An 18,559-nucleotide genomic window follows, 5' to 3' on the forward strand; every position below is an offset into this window, starting at 1 on the left:
GTTGAATCACACACACACACACACACACACACACACACACACAGACACACACACACACACACACACATTCTCAGTAAAAAGAACTGCTCTCAACAGAACTTTGATAATGCTCAACACAGACATTTTCAGAAATCTCTGCAGCAACAGGAGTGCAAGGCTCTGCCCTCCTCTGACCAGTTGGTCCTTTCGTGGGCCTGTACCTTGCAGTGTGAACCTCACCGTGTTGTTCGCATTACCTCCTCTGCTGGGTGGGATTGGTTGTCTTGAGTGATCTGCAGTTGGGTAGCTCTTTTCTCCAGGTTAAGGTTACGTTAGAATCTGATAAAATTATAGAAATTGCTCAGGTGGTGACACCTTTAATCCCAGCACTGGGCAGGGTTGGAAGGGCTGCATCTTTGTGAATTCAAGTCCAGTCCAGGACTACACAGTGGCGCCTAGCCTCAAAAAGAAAAAAAAAAAAAATCCAGATATTTAGGCTTTGTTAAATAGTGTCTTGAAGTCAGGCCTTGAAAGTCTAGTGAAATTCTCTGGCATATTTCAAAATGACCTCTTACCCCTCCCGTAGCGATGTACAACACTATCCAGTTGGAGGGGCCTGGGGTCTCCCACCAACTGGATGATCCAAGAGTCTGCATTCCTTAGCAACACTAAGCTTCCAGCAAGTCAATAACTGCCCAATTCTGACAATAGTTCCAGAGAGTTCTTCCTGTGGATTGCCCAGACAAGCTCCACTTCTCTGTATCTGCCTGCCTCTCCTGAGTACTGGGGCTATGGTTTCCTCTGATCTCCTTTCCACAGAACTGAGAACTGTTGGTTTTCATCTTATTCAATGTTTTACTTGTCATTGGGGTAGAGTAGTGACTTCTCCATTTCCTACACGACAGACTGCAAGCAGGCAGTCTTAGTCATTTTTAAAAACTAAAAAACCAAAACACCAACTTCTCCCCAACTTTGTAACTACAAATAATCATAGGGATATATAAAGTCAAGTTTTTACTGATTTTTGATTATTTTTATCTTTTAAAAATTATTTTTTCTTCCTCTCCCTAAAACTGTAGTTTCATGCCCTGGTTGACTAGAATTCTCTGTATAGAGCAGGCTGGCCTGGAACTCACAGAGATCTACCCGCTCTGCCTATGTAGTACTGACATTATCACCCATGGCAAAAAAAAAAAAAAAAAAAGTATTTTGAATGATGTTAAAAAATGGCACACACCTTTAGTCTCACCACTTGGGAGGCAGAAGCAGGTGGATCTCTCTATGTTTGAGCACAGACTGATCTACACAGTGAGTTCCAGGACAGCCAGGGCTATGTAGACAAAAATATGTCACACAAAATCAAACAAAACAGTATTCTGTGACACTTTAAGAGATGTTTCAGCAATTATGAGCACTGGCTCTCATTCCTGAGTTTAATTCCCAGCACTATATGACTACTTACAACTGTCTGTAACTCCATTTCTAAGAGATCCAGTCTCTCTTCTGGCCTCTGCTAGCCCCAGGCAGACATGTGTTGCACCTATATACATGTAGGAAAATACTCATACATGTGAGATAAAGTAATAATAAATAAGAAGAAAATATCTAAAACAAAATAAAAGGATTTTTTAGATTTATTTATTTTATTTAATATGTATGAGTGTTTTATCTTCATCTATGTCTATGAGCTACGTGTGTGTGTACGCTTGGAGGCCAGAAAAATACATCTGACCTGCTAGAACTGGCATTATAGATAGTTGTAAGCTGCTATGTGCCATGTGGATTCTGGGAACTGAAGCCGGGTCCTATGGAAAAGCAAATGTGCTCTTAACAGTCTCTAGATCCAGTGACTCAGTGACTGCCTCACTGAAGACAGGGGTCACACTATGTATTTCTGGCTATCCTGCAACTCACTATGTAGATCAGACTGACCTAAAACTCAGAGATACACCTGCCTCTGCCTCCCAAGTGCTGGGATTAAAGGTGTGCACCACCATATCCAGTAAGGACTGCTTGCTAATGACAAGGACAAGCTGGCTGAAAGATACATATCTTGTCTATGAGTGGATGCCAAGAGATACCAGAGACTGCCATCTCTCCTAGCCCCAAAATTAGTAGACACAGCCTTGGAAGGCAGGAATCAACTGGTGATCTCAGCAGTGTTCATTTTGCAAGAGACCTGACCTCCCCTCTGCTTATATAAAACTCAAACATGTGATGTTGTGAATCAGATGCATATTTTGAAGCCATTGCTAAGACCTTTTAAGCATATGATGGAATACTGTAACATTCTAAGGACATCTTAAAAGAACAGAGTTGCCATTGTGAAGAGTACTTTAGATACAAATGTCTCCTTTGCTCGAGCCCCTCCTGGGAAATTGTGTTGTACTGCATCTATCTGTAAACCCAATCTCACGTGCATGAGCTGCATGGATACTTTTGAAATCAGTGTACAGTGTGAAAACTTTAACAAACAGGAAGATTCAACTTGGGGGTAGGGGGTGGGGTGTTAATGCACAATTAGTAGAAATTACAGGAAGATAAGAAAAATAGGTAGGTAAAGAAAGTGATAACAGAAGAAAAATTTCTTGAAATGAGTGAAAGTTCCTGTTTTAAGATTATATAGAGCCGGGGTAATCCCAACATTTGTGGAGAGGCACAGAAAGGCAAATCTCTGTAAACTACACAGTGAGACCCTGCCTGGAAAAACAACAAGAAGACTACTGTACATGATCACAGTGTAAAGAATATTTTAAGTTAGGCCTAAATACGTTGGAGTGAGATTCTGGAGTTAAAGAGTTAAGTTTCGTAAGATGCAGTTGGATGTTTAAAATGTTGACATCAGAGATTGCATAAGCAATACCAGATGGTTAGTAGTCTACCCGTGTCTCCTAAATTTGCAGTGAAAATGGTTCCAAACTTCCAGGTGTGGTAGTGCATGTCTCCAGCCCCTATTTGGCAGTCTAAGGCAGGAGGATCTCGAATTTGAGAGCAGCTTGCACTACACAGTAAGACTCTGTCTCTAAAAAATAAAATTTCAACTTACTCCAAATGAGTTTTTAAAACATGCAGGGAAATGCAAAGCACTGTCAACAGCCTATGCACTCCCAGGATCTCTTGAGCTCCCACGAGACTTAGAGGTGTGGACTATGTGAAAAAGTGAATATGAGAGTGAACTGTGAGTGAGCCCAAGGAGGACAATGCTGAACCGAATCTGTGTTACAAGAGAAGATGAGACCTATGAAAATACACTTCCTATCTATCCAAAGCCTCTGACCCCCATGAGCACTCCAATGCGTAGACCCACACACAGACACACACTCATGAATAGAGACAACTATTTCAAAAAGAACAGAAAAGGCAACTCGAATTTTCAAGAAAAGAAATGAACGTTGATAGGAAAACTTGAGAAGTTTAAGGAATTTCAAGAATATAAGAAAACAAAATTTACTTAAATTGAGCTTAACACATTACACCCGAAAGCAAGCTGAATTCTGTGTCAGGATTGCTTTTTCCTGCTGTGCACATTTACCACACTGTGTGCTGAGTTCTGGACATCACAACCATGGCACTAAGGGATGTACTATTTTCAGATCGTAATGAGAAACAAAACACAAGAAAACTAGCTATAAATGCACACTACAATATCAGTTTTTCTTTTGTGTTTCTTGGGTCAAACTGAAGCAAGTCTTGCTTATTATGCTTGCAGGTGTATGAGCTATATCCGCTGCCCTGAAAATATAGAAGTTATGAATTTACAATAAGGAAAAATAGCTTAGAAAACAGAAAATTGGGGGCTGGTGACATACTTTCCCTTACACGTTATGTAAACAAATATAGAAACTTTTTATGGTAGAAGGGAGGGAAGAAAATAAATGGATATGAGAAATACATGGGTTTCACATCTTACATACTGGGACAGGGTCAGGGAGGTCAATATGGCATTGTTTAATTTTAAAAATTCAATGTTCTATGGTAAGGAAGAAGAATAAAAGTCATACTTTATTTTTTTCAAGATGGCTTTTTCTGCTTAGTTCTGGCTGTCCTGGAACTTGCTCTGTAGACCGGGCTGACCTCGAATTCACAGAGATCCTCCTGCCTCTGCCTCTCCAAGTGGCTAGGATTAAAGGCATGTGCCACTACCATCCAGCAAAAACATACTTCTACACTTGAAATCAAGAGTATCAGAGGTTCAAAGTCCCCCTCCAATCTCTAGCAAGTTTTAGGGTAGCCTGGGCCACATAACAACAAGAATAACAAACCCAGATGCTTGGTGTGTTGGTACATACCCTTAATCCTAGCACCCGAAGGACAGAGGCTGGCCTCAAATCCTCCATCAAATGACCTTGACTTCCTTGTAAATCTTCCTGACTGTACCTACCAAGTGCTGGAATACAGGTGTGAGTTGCCACCCACCCCACACACTCCTTAATGATACTGGTTTTCTCACCATGCATGCTATCATTTAATATTTCTAAAGACAAGCGTATTTCCATGTAACCAATAAGAATAGTAGATGTCACTCACAAACAGGTAACAGCAGGAGCTAGTGTCTCTGATTGCAACAGTCCGAGAGTGGAAATGGTTCTCCATCTCTTCAGACGCCACTGTGTGCCTCACTGTGCATTCTTGCTCAGGCTGAATACTGAGAACGTTATGTCAAGTTCAGTTCTAAGGACCACTCAGGCAATAGAGGAATCACCCTTCTAGGTAATGATTGGAAAACAGCCCAGGAAAGTCTGCGGGTGCCTAGTCTATGAATCTCAATTGCTATCCAGTAACTAAGCGAGGATTCAAAACACCGATTCTTGCCCACTCCACAGAAGCAAAGAGGAAGGTCATTTTCTTCCTGATACAGATGAATGTTTCACACACACTTGAAGGGTAAAGCAACATCCATTCAACCACAGAAACTTTATAAAGTAAAGTGTGGGCCGGTTCATTTGCTATCTCATCAGCTCCTCTTAGCAGCATTATTAGAATGTTAAGCCGTTCCCATCCCACAGATGGTGAAGCAGGTCTAGAAAGGATGAAACAGCCCGGCAAAGGCATACGTACCTGGGGACAAGGGAAGCTAGGACTTGAGATTTTTTTCCTATGGCATGAGATAACTTAAATATAAAATCTGAGAAAATAGAAATCACCAGAATAGAAAATGGTTAACATGGCCCGCATTTGAAATAAATATCACTTCTGAAGCAATGTCAGGGAAGAGACTTTCCCTTCCGTTCTTCCCCTTTCTCAGATCAATGCGACCAACAGCTTAGTGTCTCTAAAGCCTTCCCTATCTGATCACAGTGCTCAGTGCTGTATATGATACGAACTATGTTGTTCCAAATCTAATACATGATTTAAAATTAAACTGAGGTGGTTAAAGTCCAAGAGGCAATTATATAAGTACTTGGAAAGACATTGAATGTACACAGTTGCACATGAACTATGAAACTGTATTGAGAACATAAGATAGGGCTCAGAGGTAAAGTGCCCTACGCCTACAAAACAGTCACAACAAAAGCAAGGAAAAGCAAATCCCAAACAAACCCATGGAATTAAACCTTTTGTTTAGAAGAATTATTAAAAGTGCAAAGAAAGGAAGAAGATTTTTCTTTGGCGATTTTTTACAAGCAGGAATCAGTTTACAGACAATCTTGAGTTCTCATAGCGTGTGACTGTGTTTATTATTCAATGAAAACTATTAGTGTCGTTATTTCTGCATGTTTGCCTCTCACCCGGCTAAGCGCTTTCCCGTGTTCAACACTTGCTGGCATCCAGTTGAATACACACAAGCGCTTCGTTATTAAACTGCATGCAAAATTATCTCTCACTTTGCTCTCTCTCCCGTCATGAATGGAGCAGATGATTTAGGCTGGCACGGTGGCCCGCGCCTGTTATTCCAGCATGATGGAAGGTGAGGCGGGGGAACGGCCACAAGTTTGAGGCCAGCCTAATGTGTCAGATAAGAAGGGGTTTTCTCATTGTATTCTTCCCACTGCTAAGCAATGCTTCCCTGTACAAATGCATTCAGTACTTCTGAGAAATATCCATGCACACACTAGGAACTGCTTATGTCGAACAGCAAGCAGAAAGATTGGGCGAGAAATACTTTTCAAATGAGAGACAATGCAGCCCTAACTCCAGGGCAGTTTCCTTCCAGTACTGCAGACAATAGTTAACTTTGTCAACTTACCTATTAAAGAGTTAACTGGCTTTAGGACTACCTCCCCTCCAGTGTTCGCATACAAAAAATCCTTGTCAGAGTTAAAAGTTGCCACTATTTTTCAAATTTTTTCCAAAGATTTCCTTTCAGGTGGTAAGTCTATTCTAAAATGAACAAAGGGGTGAAGCTCCTTCAGGAATCTACCATACTTCTCTTACAGCCAAGTTTACTACACATGCAGGGCTTTCTTATTTTGTACCAATTTATTCCAGGAGATTGTTAAATAAATAGTTTGTGAGGTGCAGCCATACCCCCATCATAATGCTAGTCTTCTAGCTAATTCTGGAACAGTCTATGAACATTAAATACATGTGTGTTTAATCACATGGGATGGAGTGAGAAGAACCCAGAGCTGTCTGGATCTAGGCATCACTCTTAACACCATAGGCCTTTGCACGTGTGTGTGTGTGTGTGTGTGTGTGTGTGTGTGTGTGTGTGTTTCACATAGTGAGTTCCAGGACAACCTGAGCTACATTGTGAAAGGGTGTCTCAGAAAGCAAGCAGTCATTCAAACCTGCTGCATCTAAGCTCTTAACACAACTTCCACTTTCAGAGGATGTGACAGCAGGGAAACCAGGGATGAATAAAATATAAACACAACTGGCAACTTGCTTCCAATTTACATAGCAGAACCAGCCTGCCTACAACTATAACACAATCAAACACACACAAGAGCAGACATTTAAATTCACGATGTTTTGTTTAACTCGAGACTCTATGGATAATACAAATGTACATCCACAGAAATCAACTAGGGAAAGGAGGAACTAAGCACCCAGTGAAAGCTTAATTCCTGTTGTGTTAACCCCTGGGCGAGGAGGATGCTGGGATGTAGCAGTCATAAGGGTGGATTTCAGATCCGGGTGCCAGGGTGGGAAACATCAACTTTCTCTGGCCACACTTCCTACTTTGAGGAGATAGATCACGGATTCACTCCTCAAGATCTCAAGTTGAATATAAACTTTTTCTAAATGATTTTTTCTTTTCTTTTTTTTAAAACTGAAAATAATTTTTTCCATACAATATATTCTGATTATGATTCCCCTCTCCTCAGCGCCTCTCAGAAACTTATTTTTTTTTTATCATTGCTGATTATCATTTTAGAGGTATTTGGAAGAGTGGATCAAACTTTGATGCACTGGGAACTGTAAATGACAGAACCAAGGCATTGTCTAGCAAAACAAACAAACAAAAAGGCTAGCATGACCTGCTCGCTCTGGCAAGCGACCAGAGACAAAAAATGATTAACCTAACCCTGTTCACAGGCTGGGCCTGGCTCTGCTTAAGTAGACTTTGCATTGGGCAGGCCTTAGGGAAACACCTTGATCTAGGGGTCATGACCAGGTCAGAACCAGACAGGGGATTTGTGACTATTAATTAAGGGGTGGGTACCTGGCTCCAGACATACAAAGGGTCCTCCCTCCCAAGGTTGCCAAAGTGTTTGCAAATAGAGCTACCCAGAGCGCCAGGCAGCTGGGCTGCTGCACGTGGAAGTGTCAGGGTCCTGTGGGAAAAATCACTTGAAAGTTTCAGCTGTGCACAGAAACTTTGTCGGCCCTAAAAACATGCATGTGGATGACAAGGAATCTCTCTAACAAGCATTTGGTTTAACTTTACTCTTTTCTGTATGTTTAAATTCACTTCCAAATGAAATATAGTGGGGTCGAAGAGATGGCTCAGCAGTGAAGAGCGCTGACTGCTCTTCCAGAGGATTGGGGTTCAACCCTGCATCCACATGTCACCTCACGATTATCTGTAACTCAAGTTCTAGCGGGTCTGACACCCTCTCTTGGCACCAGGCTTGCACACGGTGCACATATATTCATGCAAAATAAACCCTTAAAACATAAAATAAAAACAAATCTTAAATTTTAATTTTGGTTGTGAGCCTAACCTAATGGCCATTTCTTTAGTTCAAGTCTTAAATTTTAAAAATGATATGTCTTATCTCTCTTAACACTAGAAATATATGCCCTTGGTAGGATGATCTGAAATTCTATGTGGGAAAAAAATATAATGCACATATTATTTTCACTTGAAAAAAGAATGGTTTAAGAAGAGAAAGAGATGACTTTGAGTTGCAGAAAGTTTAGTTCCCAAAGCTAAGGATCAATTTTCAGTAGTAATCAAACCCAAGCCACTACCACTGATTGCTAAGGGGCATCACCTGTCACACCATTGGTAAGGGGAGCCATCACAGAAATGTTTACTGGCTTTGTTTTCTGCAAGTGTTTCCTCATGAATTAGTGATTTCTAAATTAAATAGTCTTCCTTGAATGTCAACCTAAACACAATGTAATGTCACAAGACACAACTAACCATTTAGGTGACGAGCAGAATTTGGGCTGGAAGTTGTCTCAGTGGTTAAGGGTCTTTCTTGTTGCTGTCAAAGACCCTGGGTTTGATTCCCAGCAACCACATGGAGGCTTACTGTCTCCTCAGGCACCAAGCACACTTATGGTGCACAGATGCAGACACATGAAATAATAAAAAGAAATCTTTAGAAAATAAACTTAAAAGACAGGCAGAACTTTTTTCCAAGGCTATATACCTGTCTAAAAGAAAAAAATTATGTGTTAGTGTTTTTTAATTTGAGGGATGTTTTCTTCCCTCATATCTGAAAGGTATTTACTCATGTTTTTCTTTCATCAATTTTTTTAAATAAATGAGTCACGTGCATTTTTTAATAGTTTATTTTATTTGCACTGGTGTTTTGCCTGCACGTATGTGTGAGGGTGTCGTATCATGGAGTCACAGTCATGTGGGTGCTGGGAATTGAACCTAGGTCCTCTGGAAGAGCAGTCAGTGCTCTTAACTTCTGAGTCATCTCTCCAACCATCCTTTCATCAATTTTAAAATAGCAATATAAGTGACTTAACATTCACTTTAAGATTCTTGCCTGAACCTGACAGGTGATTGGCCACTTTATTTGCAGAAATGGTTTCTCGTTCTAACGTATGCAATAAGGCAAACAAAAGGCCAACATCCTTACTAGTTACAGGTCAGTGAAAAGGGGGCCTTTTAAATGAAAAAGTCATGAAAGGCACAAGGAATTTGAGGTCATGCTCCAGCCAATGTGAAGATTCTGAAACTTCAGGGACTTGGTGCAACAGTGGAGACATGCAGAAAGAACAGACGGATGAAAAGCAAACGGGCAGGAGCAGGCCAGTGTGCAGAGGACAGAGTGCATCTGTGGTGGCATCTGTGGTGGGAATGGGGCTGAAGCAGGCCAGCGCGCTGAGGACAGAACCCTGCTGTGGCTGGCATCACTGTCTACCTTAAGAGGCCTAAGGTCTTGTTCTACTAGATGACCTAATTACAGACAGGGGAGAGAGAGAGAAGAGTAACTCAGATATCATTTCACACCCCCTGGTTTCCATTATCATTAGTTAAGTCACTGTTTTTGTTTTGTTTTGTTTTTTTAAGACAAAACACAAATTTCAGGAGAAAAATACTAAAATTAAAAAAAAAACATTTGAGAGTTCCATGGATGGTTTCCATCAAAGTGTAGTATTTTGTAATAAGAGCAGATGCTTTGATAAAGCATATTTTAGCAATGCCCATGAAGCCATGACAATGAGGATTCCTGTGGCTGAGGTACCCACAGAACAAACTGTGGTACCCCAGGACAGTCACAGTAGCACAATCCAATGCACTGCCTGGGATACCTTCACCTGTGCTTGGCCACAGAAGTGTTCTCTGGAGAAACTAGTACATCAGCAAAAATCATGGTGCATTGTTTTCTTTTGAATAGGTATTGTTTTTCACAGAAATGATTCATAAAACTAAGTTTAAAATATCAACAACAGGGGCCGAAGAAATGGCTCATCAGTTAAGAACCCTTGCTTCTCTTGGAGAGGACCTAGGTTCAGTACACAGCGCCCACATGGTGCCTCCCAATTGCCTGGTACTCTAGTTCCAGGAGATCTGATGCCCTCCTCTGACCTCCACAGACATCAGACACACATAGTCCTCAGACATACATGCAAGCAAAACACTCATACACATAAAATTTATCTTTTTGAAAAATCAACAACAGATGTAGTCAATCTGACAGTCAGAGTTCAAGGTGAAATAGGGCATATTGGTACATGCTTATGATCCTAGCACTTGGGCAGCTGAGGCAGGAACTTTTATTTCAAGGCTAGCATAAGTAGACACTGTCTCAAGGTGGGGGAAGAGAGAGGAATGCCAAGGCCATCTTGTGCTACATCAAGTTATAGGTCAACCTGGGCTACACAGTAAGATACAAAAACAACAAATCAAAAATAGTCCTACTTTGCATGGGAGAACAATAAATTTTTGAAGTTCATAAAAGTAAAAATAGAGTACTAAAAAGTGGTGAATAGCTAAAAACTAAAATGATTGAACTATAAAAATCTACTGTCAGTAAAGTGATTCTCAAAGTCCTAAGAGAAACCGGGAGCTAGGTGCAGTGGCAATGCCTTGACTGTGCTCTGGCACCTGAGAGGCAGAGGCATCTCAGACTCAGGATCTCTCTGAGTCTGAAGCCAGCATGATCTACATGGTGAGATCCTGTCTTGAAAAAAAAAAATCAGTCTTTAGAAACTGACTATGGTCTCTAATGTCCTTCTGTTTTGGAGTACATAAGACACAAAAATTGTCGAGTAATTTGTTACTAAAATATTCAATATAGAAATTTCATTTGGCATCTCACTATACATTCAGCATCCATCTGTTTAAACACTGATGGCCATGTTTACACACAGTCCTTTCACTATTTCTTAGGTTCCACCTCCTTAACTAACTACAAAAGGCTATATAACTGGATGTATTTTGCTAAACTATAGCGGTACAAGACATGCACAATGCAGCAGCATGCCTAGCTTCTCTGGACTCAGGATTCTGTGATAAAATAGCATAGAACTAAGTATACCCAGGGATGAATGAGGAAAACCAAACTGGAGAAAGTCAAGTAAGACAGGCAGACAAGCAGACATGCATTGCAGCACACAGCTGTAACCAACTCACACAGAAGGCTGAAGTAGAAGAGAACCAAGTTCTAGGCCATCCTGGACTACTTAGTAGGACCCTGTCTTAAAAACAAACAAACAAACAAACAAACAAACAAACAAACAAGACAGACTTGAATGGGATAGATTATGCCTGCAATCACAGCACTGCATAGGCTAAGGCAGGGGGATCGCCATGAGTTTGATGCCAGGTTGGAGTACGGCCCATGGCTCGATCTGGAAATCACAACAAAGCCCAAACAAGCAATTCCCATTCTCAGTGGGAAAATGGTTACTTTGCTTGTTTGAGACCCTGAGTTTGACCCTTAAGACACACACACACACACACACACACACACACAAACACACCCCACAACACAAGCTAGAGCTGAATCAAAATTGGCTTCCTATACAAAAGTTGTGCAAAATGTTATCAGCAGAGGAGACCAGGGGGTGCACACAGGCTCTGTCTACATTATTTCATATAACTACATAGATTGATTCCACAACTATTTGAATAAAAGTTTCAATTAAAATATGTAATTCCAGTATAAATGTAATAAAAGCCACTAGATCCCATTCTGAAGATGGGTGACTTTGGCAGGAGCCATTTCCATTTCCTGTAAACTGACACTGAGGAACAATAGCATCACTAGCAACCACCATGCCCATCACCAAGGTCTCTTACATTATTTTCCTATTGTGATTTGACTACAGGTGACACATGTTCTAGTTTTTAAAAAAATGTTTTTACTAGCTTCTACTAGTGAATAAAAATACAGAAATCAGCAAGTTCTCAACAGACAAAAAGAAATCTAATTTAAAAGAAACATTTGCAGTATTTTGGGTACAACAACAAATTTATGCCCTAAATTATCTCTCAGAAATGCTTCAGCCCAGTTTAGTTATCTCTAATTTTAATTCTCAGACTATTTAGAGTGTGATTTCACATCGGTTTTGAGCAACAATCTTTAGTGAGCACAAAGCGCCATGTTCTAGGTTTTTAGGCATGATACGGCACCGTGTAACCTCAGCAATCAGAGACAGAGTCAAGAGTACTGCAGCAAGTCTGGGCCAGCCTGGAGTTACACAGTAATCACCAGGCCATTCAAGGCTCCATAGCAAGACCTGTCTCAAACCAGAGCCTAAGAGATGGTCCAGAAGTTAAGAGCACTGCTCTTCCAGGACCTGGACACAGTTCCCAGCATTGACTTAGTGGATTAAGCACCAGTTCCAAGGGATTTGCCGATGCCCTCTTCTGGCCCCCTTCTGGCACTGCAGGGACATAGTGCAATATATGTAGACAAATACATATAAAAAATAAACAAAATAAAGGTGTGCACCACCATGTCCAGCTTAAGATTTACTTATTTTTATGTGTGTGTCCAAGTGTCTGCAGAGGTTGAAGTAGGGTGTTGGAATCCTTGGATCTGTAGGTAAAGGCGTTCGTAAGCCACCCAACATGGGGACTAAGATTCAAACTCCAGTCCTCATGATTGAGCAAAGAGTTCTCAACTGCTGAGCTATCTTTCCAACCCCTTAAATACCTTTTACAGGAAATAGGAGAAAGTCAGAAGTGAAAATTCACTACATTGGAAAGGACAATTTAGACTCATATTTTTTTTTTTATTTTCTTAAGCCTGGAATTTTCTGCAATGGCCATTCTATAGTCAGAATACGGTTGGGAATGAGCAAGTGTACAGGGTACACATTTCTTCCTGCTTGTGGTCGTCATGATACACATGCTCTGATTGTACTTCCTCCCCTGCTAGCTCCCTACATACGCCAACAGAGGTACTACATAGCCTCATTCAATAATGTCACCGTATTCACTGGGTTTGGCAGTAAAGTGTAATAGAAACCAGAGCACTAGACCCATGGAAATACTGTGTGTTTGGCAACAGACACTGTGGTTGTGTTCTTTAGCACAGTTTCCAGGATAACCACCAGCTCTGCTTGGCAACTGGACTCTCCCACAATGAAGGCTCCAACTGTAAAGTTGGCTTAGGAAACATTTCCTGCTGCTGAGTTTGGTACTGTTGCTGCCCCCAGGAATTACTAGTCAGTGGTGACATAATCCTCAAAAAAGTATGTTTTTAATGAATCAATGCTATCCCATTCAAGAAAACCATTATATCGTGTCTTCTAGCACTAAGCTATATAAGATTATGAAATTTGGAGATGGAGAGATGGCTCAGTAGTTAAGAACACTCACTGTTCTTGGCAGAGGATCTGGGTTCCAAAAAGCACCCACATAGCAGCTCACAACTACCTAACCCCAGAAGCAGGGAATTCGATATCCTCTTCTGGTGCCCAAAGGCACCGAGCCTACACACAGGGCACATGCATACATGCAAGGAAACACTCATACCCCCAAAACAGCAATTGCTAAAATTGAAAAGTTAGAAGCAATTATAGCATTTCTGTAATCAGATCTAATATAAAACACCAGATATTCTAAAATATTGACATTTCATATCAAATATTATCACCTTTTTTTGAGATGTTTCATTCTATAGCCTAAACTGGTTCAAAATTTTTAGCAATCTTCCTGTTTCAGCCTGCCAAATGCTAAGATTCCAGACTTGACACACCATACTCAGCTCAAACATTTTCTAAGGTACTTCATTTGATGATTTCATAAAAGTTGACTAATTTGCTTAGGTAATGATGGAAAATGGACTTTCTTTCAGATGTGTCTATGATTCATGAGAAGGGTTTCCAAATGAAGCTGGCAAACAAGAAAATAGAGGCACTTGGCTTACAGCAGGGTCTGGGTGGAGCTCAGAGTAATTGATAGGGAATTTCTAGCTTTGACAAGTGAAACCAAGATGAAACACACACACAGCAGCCAATCAGGGCGTGGAAGTCATCATAAGAAGCTCAAAGCAGGTGTGCACACTTGCTCTGGAAGTGATGGCAATGCCAGGATTCAGGGCCATATGCTGCCACCTGGAAACCATACCATCCCCCGGTTCCTGGCACAGACCGAAGCAACAATAAATCTACTGAAAGCCTTAAAACTATTTGACAAAGAAGTGAATTTAAGCACAGCAAAGTCTCATTCCAAGTTATTCATTAGTTCCATATACAAATAGACGACAAAACAATGTATTTTGTAAAATCTACCAATCTTGTTGTTGTTTAATATTTTTTTCCTAAAGTAAAATCAACTAAGACAACTGGCTCTTAAGATCTTTTAGAATACCTAGGTGGTACCACACATAATGTATGTAAGGTTATTGGAGACTCTTCATCCTGTGTTGGCTTGAATAGTTTCTCTAAGAAATGAGAAAGTGTTATTTTTATACAGTGTTCAATAATATACAGATTTTCACTTTTAAAATAACAATAATTAAGCAACTCTTTTCAGCATCAAACCAAGTGCACAAAATAACAAGATGCTAAGTTTCATGACAGGAAAGAGTAGGCCTCTATGACAACAAAAAAAAAAGTAAGCCAACTAGAATATTTTTATTTATTAGGATGGCAAATACTCTTAAGTAGTTTGAGGACACAAAAGATCACAAAATTTGCCCCCAAAGAAGTCACAACACACTAGTCTACTAGTCAAACAAATTACTCTTTTGGAATTCTAGATTGCTGGCATAATTAATTGACCATAGTTTTCTCAACCAACAATAAGACAAAAAAAAAAAAACTCTGTGTTTTCTTTATTACTTTAGGGCAAATCAGAACCAATGAAGTGTTTCTGGGGATGAGTAATGTCTCTTCCTTCTGGTCATGTGGATGAGCCCCTAGGAGCAAGCTTAAAGCAAGCTTAACCATGTTACTGAAAACCAAAACAGAAAGACTTGTGAAGTGAATTACTCAGGGTGATTAGGTTTGGAGATTTGATTGGTGCAGAGAAGTGCCTTTCCCTCTCCCTTGCAGTTAAATCGATTCCCCCCCCCCAATCTTAAGTTTAACCCCCATCCTTTAGAAACACTCTACTGCCTAATAACATTTTAAAAAATTAATATTTGTGTTGTAATTTGTACTGTATTCAAAATGCATTATGGCACACACAGAGAAACAGATGAATTTAACTCCTTTTCATTATTTCAACTTATCATTAAAATGCAAATGCAACGATTTCATTAGCCAGGCAACAATACCCACAGACTTAAATCAAACCAATATATTTTCCCCATGAATCCCAACTTTCCCTAACATACAATCTTATTCTTATGAGTATTTCTGTGTATGAATTTTGTCAGTATAATCCTTAATTAGAACAAAAGTACTGTGTGTGACTTGTGATTGTTTTGTAAGTCCACGGAAGTATTCTGCTCCCCCTGATAGGCAAACACCAACCAAAACATTTCCCTAAATTTTAAGCAAACAACTTGGGAAAAACAAAACAAAACCCCAAACCAACCGATTTCAATTCCAAATCATTAAACGGGAGAAAGAAAAATCTCTCAAAGCACTCAAAAGTCTATCATGAAGGCATTAACCCGCTAGTAGAACGTCTTTTTAACTCGACCTTCCCAGGAGTCTGCCCAGGCCACACTTGGTCTGGCCATAGTAGAAAACTCTCCATAGAAACCCCATTAGCCTTCTAACCCTACGCAAGCAGTTCTGGTGGAGAGAATCAGGATGTGAGTGAGGCGTGTGGGGAGGGGAGGTGGTGAAAGACCACGAGAAAAGAGCGAGGGCCAGAGTTAAGACAATTTGGGATGGGACTGTTAGAGATCCTCGCCGGGATTGGGTTTCATTTCTTTGGGCGCCCCTGACCTTGTCTTCTCCAACTCGGAACGCTTCTCCCGCCCCCTCCCTCGGCCTGCGCCTGCCTTTGTGTGTGCCTGTCACTTACCGGGGAACAGAACGAAGCTGATTCGGGGGCAGCACAAAGCCAACACACAGATTTGCACAGATTCTCTTACACACATTTCTTAAACTGGGAGGTACAGCCCACGCAGGGCTTGTGAACCTTGAGAAAAGTGGGTTCTGGTCTTCTTTGGGGGCGCGGAGAAACTATTCTTTCCTCTCTCACTCAGCGCCACTAACAAAACGCGCGGACTCAGGAGGGGGAAAAAAAGAAAGGAAAAGAAAAAGAAAAAAAAACTCCACGTAGTGGATCCCGAATCCACTCACGGTGACATTTGTCTAGTGTAGTCGTCCACGGGGGGACAAACGTGCTGGAAACCGGAGATACAAACCCAGAACAGGACCCAAACAAACACTACCGGAGAGAAAAGAGTCAAAAACACCGGGTCAGTGTTCTTTCCGGGGTGTCTGAGGGTAAAGGAGGGACTCGATTGACTTATACTAAGGTCAGGGGGGACGAGGATCAAAAAGAAAAGTGGTGATCCCCAAAAATGAGCTCTTTCCAAAAGGCAGCCCCAAGAAAATACTCACTTTCCTGAGACTGAAAGGCCGGCGGCTGGTGGGAGGTTCAAAGGTAAGTTTTCTGGGTAAGGAGGGGGGCACACATTAGTAGGAAGAAGGGACCCCAGAAGTGCAGGTTGCAGGAGGGAGGGGGGTGCTAAATTAAAACTATATTTGTCAGCCATGTTGAAGAAGCTCCAGTAATTTGTGAGGCTTCCCTCTTCCCTCTTGGTATTTGTGGGTGACATGACAGTCCCCGCAAGGCCGAGAGAAAGCGAGGAAGGTTGGAAAGGGACAGTTCCGCTGCCGAAAAGAGCGAGGAGAGAAAGAGAGCGAGAGAGAGACAGGCGCGGCCAGCAGCGCTCTGACCTGGTTCTGGTCCCTCAGCCTCGCAGTCCGCCGCCGTCGCAGCCGGGTCTCCTTTCTAACAAATCCTACAGGGCAGCCATCTTGCTTCCTTCTGCTCCTCTACGAAAGCAGCCTCGCCTCCGCATCAATATTCATAAGGCAGTTTGACGTCTGTTCTCCCGGCTCGCCGGGGCCGGCTCTCGGGCAGCCGCCGAGGGGGCGGACGTGACTGGCATGCGAGCGGCGCGGGCGCGGGCGCGGGCTGTGCGCTCGCTCTCTCGCTCGTTCGCGGGGGCGGGCGCGGCAGGGTCCCGGCTGTGCGCTCGCTCGTTCGCGGGGACGCGGGACCGGGGCTAGACGCTCGCTCCCTCCCGGGGGCTCGGGGCCTCCTCTTTTCCGCTCCGCCCCCGGGCTCCCCGCGGCCCCCAGCTCGCTGGCTGCACACCCGCGCCTCTGTCCCCGGCGCCCCTGTCCCCCGCGAGCCCGGTGCGCACTTGGAAACTCTTGCTCCCTCCCGCGCGCTCCGGGGAGGCCCCTGACCCCGGGCTCTCGCTCCCAGCACGGCACCGGACCGCTCCCCACTCTCCCCCACGCCCTGCCACCCTCCCTTCCCTGTCGCCCAGCCAAGCCGCTCCCCATTTCTCCAAGACCATGCCCAGAAAGCTCGAGGGGCCCGTGCTTTAAAGACTCCAAAGGCTGCAAATCGGCGGCGCCGGGGTTCTCCCCGCCCAGGCCCACCTTCTGTTTACTTTGGCCACGTGGGCCGTGCCGAGGGGGCAGTCTCGCCGAGCCAAGAGGAGTTGTGTCTCTGAGCCCCTACTTGTCACTCAAAAGAAATTAGCCTGCAGTTTCTCATGCTCAAGTCGGCCCCGTAAGTTCCTCTATTTTGCACAAATTTCCACTCGTACAGTTAAGTCATGAAGAAACCGCCTGTGGGAAGCTGAATTCCGAACACGCAGTGCTCAGTTTTCCCTGAAGTTCAAGGCTTGTGCACCCCAGCTCTTCTCTGGACAGTTTTCTCTTCTCTTGCTGAGTCCTTTTACTTACCTTTTAAATACTCCTTTGGGTAACCATTAACTTTTGAAAGTGAGCGCAAGACAAATTCATAGAAGTCATGAGACAGTAGTTTAGAGAACACACACACACACACACACACACACACACACACACACACACCACCCTCACATCTATTAAGTTTTCACATCACTGAAATTAAAGTTTTAAGTAGGTAATTTGGGAACATTTTCTATAGGAACAGTTGCGATCACAACAATCTTAAGTCAACCTTAACATCATTATATTGCCCATTGTGTGTGTGTGTGTGTGTGTGTGTGTGTGTGTGTGTGTGATTTCTTCAGAAAAGAGCCTACCTGTAGTCACAGTTACTCCTGAGGTTGATGAGAGTAGAATCATTTGAGCCAGGGAGTCCTGGGTCAGCCTTGGCACACAGTCAGTCAACTCAAAAGGAAGAGTAATGAATGGGAACTTACCTATAGGGCAAAGGTGCTTGCATTGCAAGCCTATAGACATTAGCTGGATTCCCACGACCTGTGTAAAGGTAACAGAAATTACAAAATGTAGTCCTCTGTGGTGGTGTGCACCCATAAATACACAACTCTCTCTCTCTCTCTCTCTCTCTCTCTCTCTCTCTCTCTCTCTCTCTCTCTCACACACACACACACACACACACACACACACACACACACAC

General features: G+C 42.5%; 1 protein-coding gene and 1 long non-coding RNA gene across 3 annotated transcripts in view; one reads left to right on the plus strand and one right to left on the minus strand.

Annotated features, from left to right (window-relative positions):
• Positions 1–17,245, minus strand: part of Tet2 (tet methylcytosine dioxygenase 2) — an 83,848-nt gene extending 66,603 nt beyond the window's left edge. For both annotated transcript variants that reach the window (XM_005357312.2, XM_026784031.1), the window contains exon 1: positions 16,873–17,245. The gene's annotated coding sequence lies outside the window, so the exon portion shown is untranslated. The remainder of the gene's footprint in view (positions 1–16,872) is intronic.
• Positions 16,320–18,559, plus strand: part of LOC113457222 — a 10,201-nt gene continuing 7,961 nt past the window's right edge. The window contains exon 1 of the long non-coding RNA XR_003377850.1: positions 16,320–16,576. This is a non-coding gene — a long non-coding RNA (uncharacterized LOC113457222). The remainder of the gene's footprint in view (positions 16,577–18,559) is intronic.

This window comes from Microtus ochrogaster, chromosome 21, assembly GCF_000317375.1.
Source record: "Microtus ochrogaster isolate Prairie Vole_2 chromosome 21, MicOch1.0, whole genome shotgun sequence".
NCBI lineage: Eukaryota > Metazoa > Chordata > Mammalia > Rodentia > Cricetidae > Microtus > Microtus ochrogaster.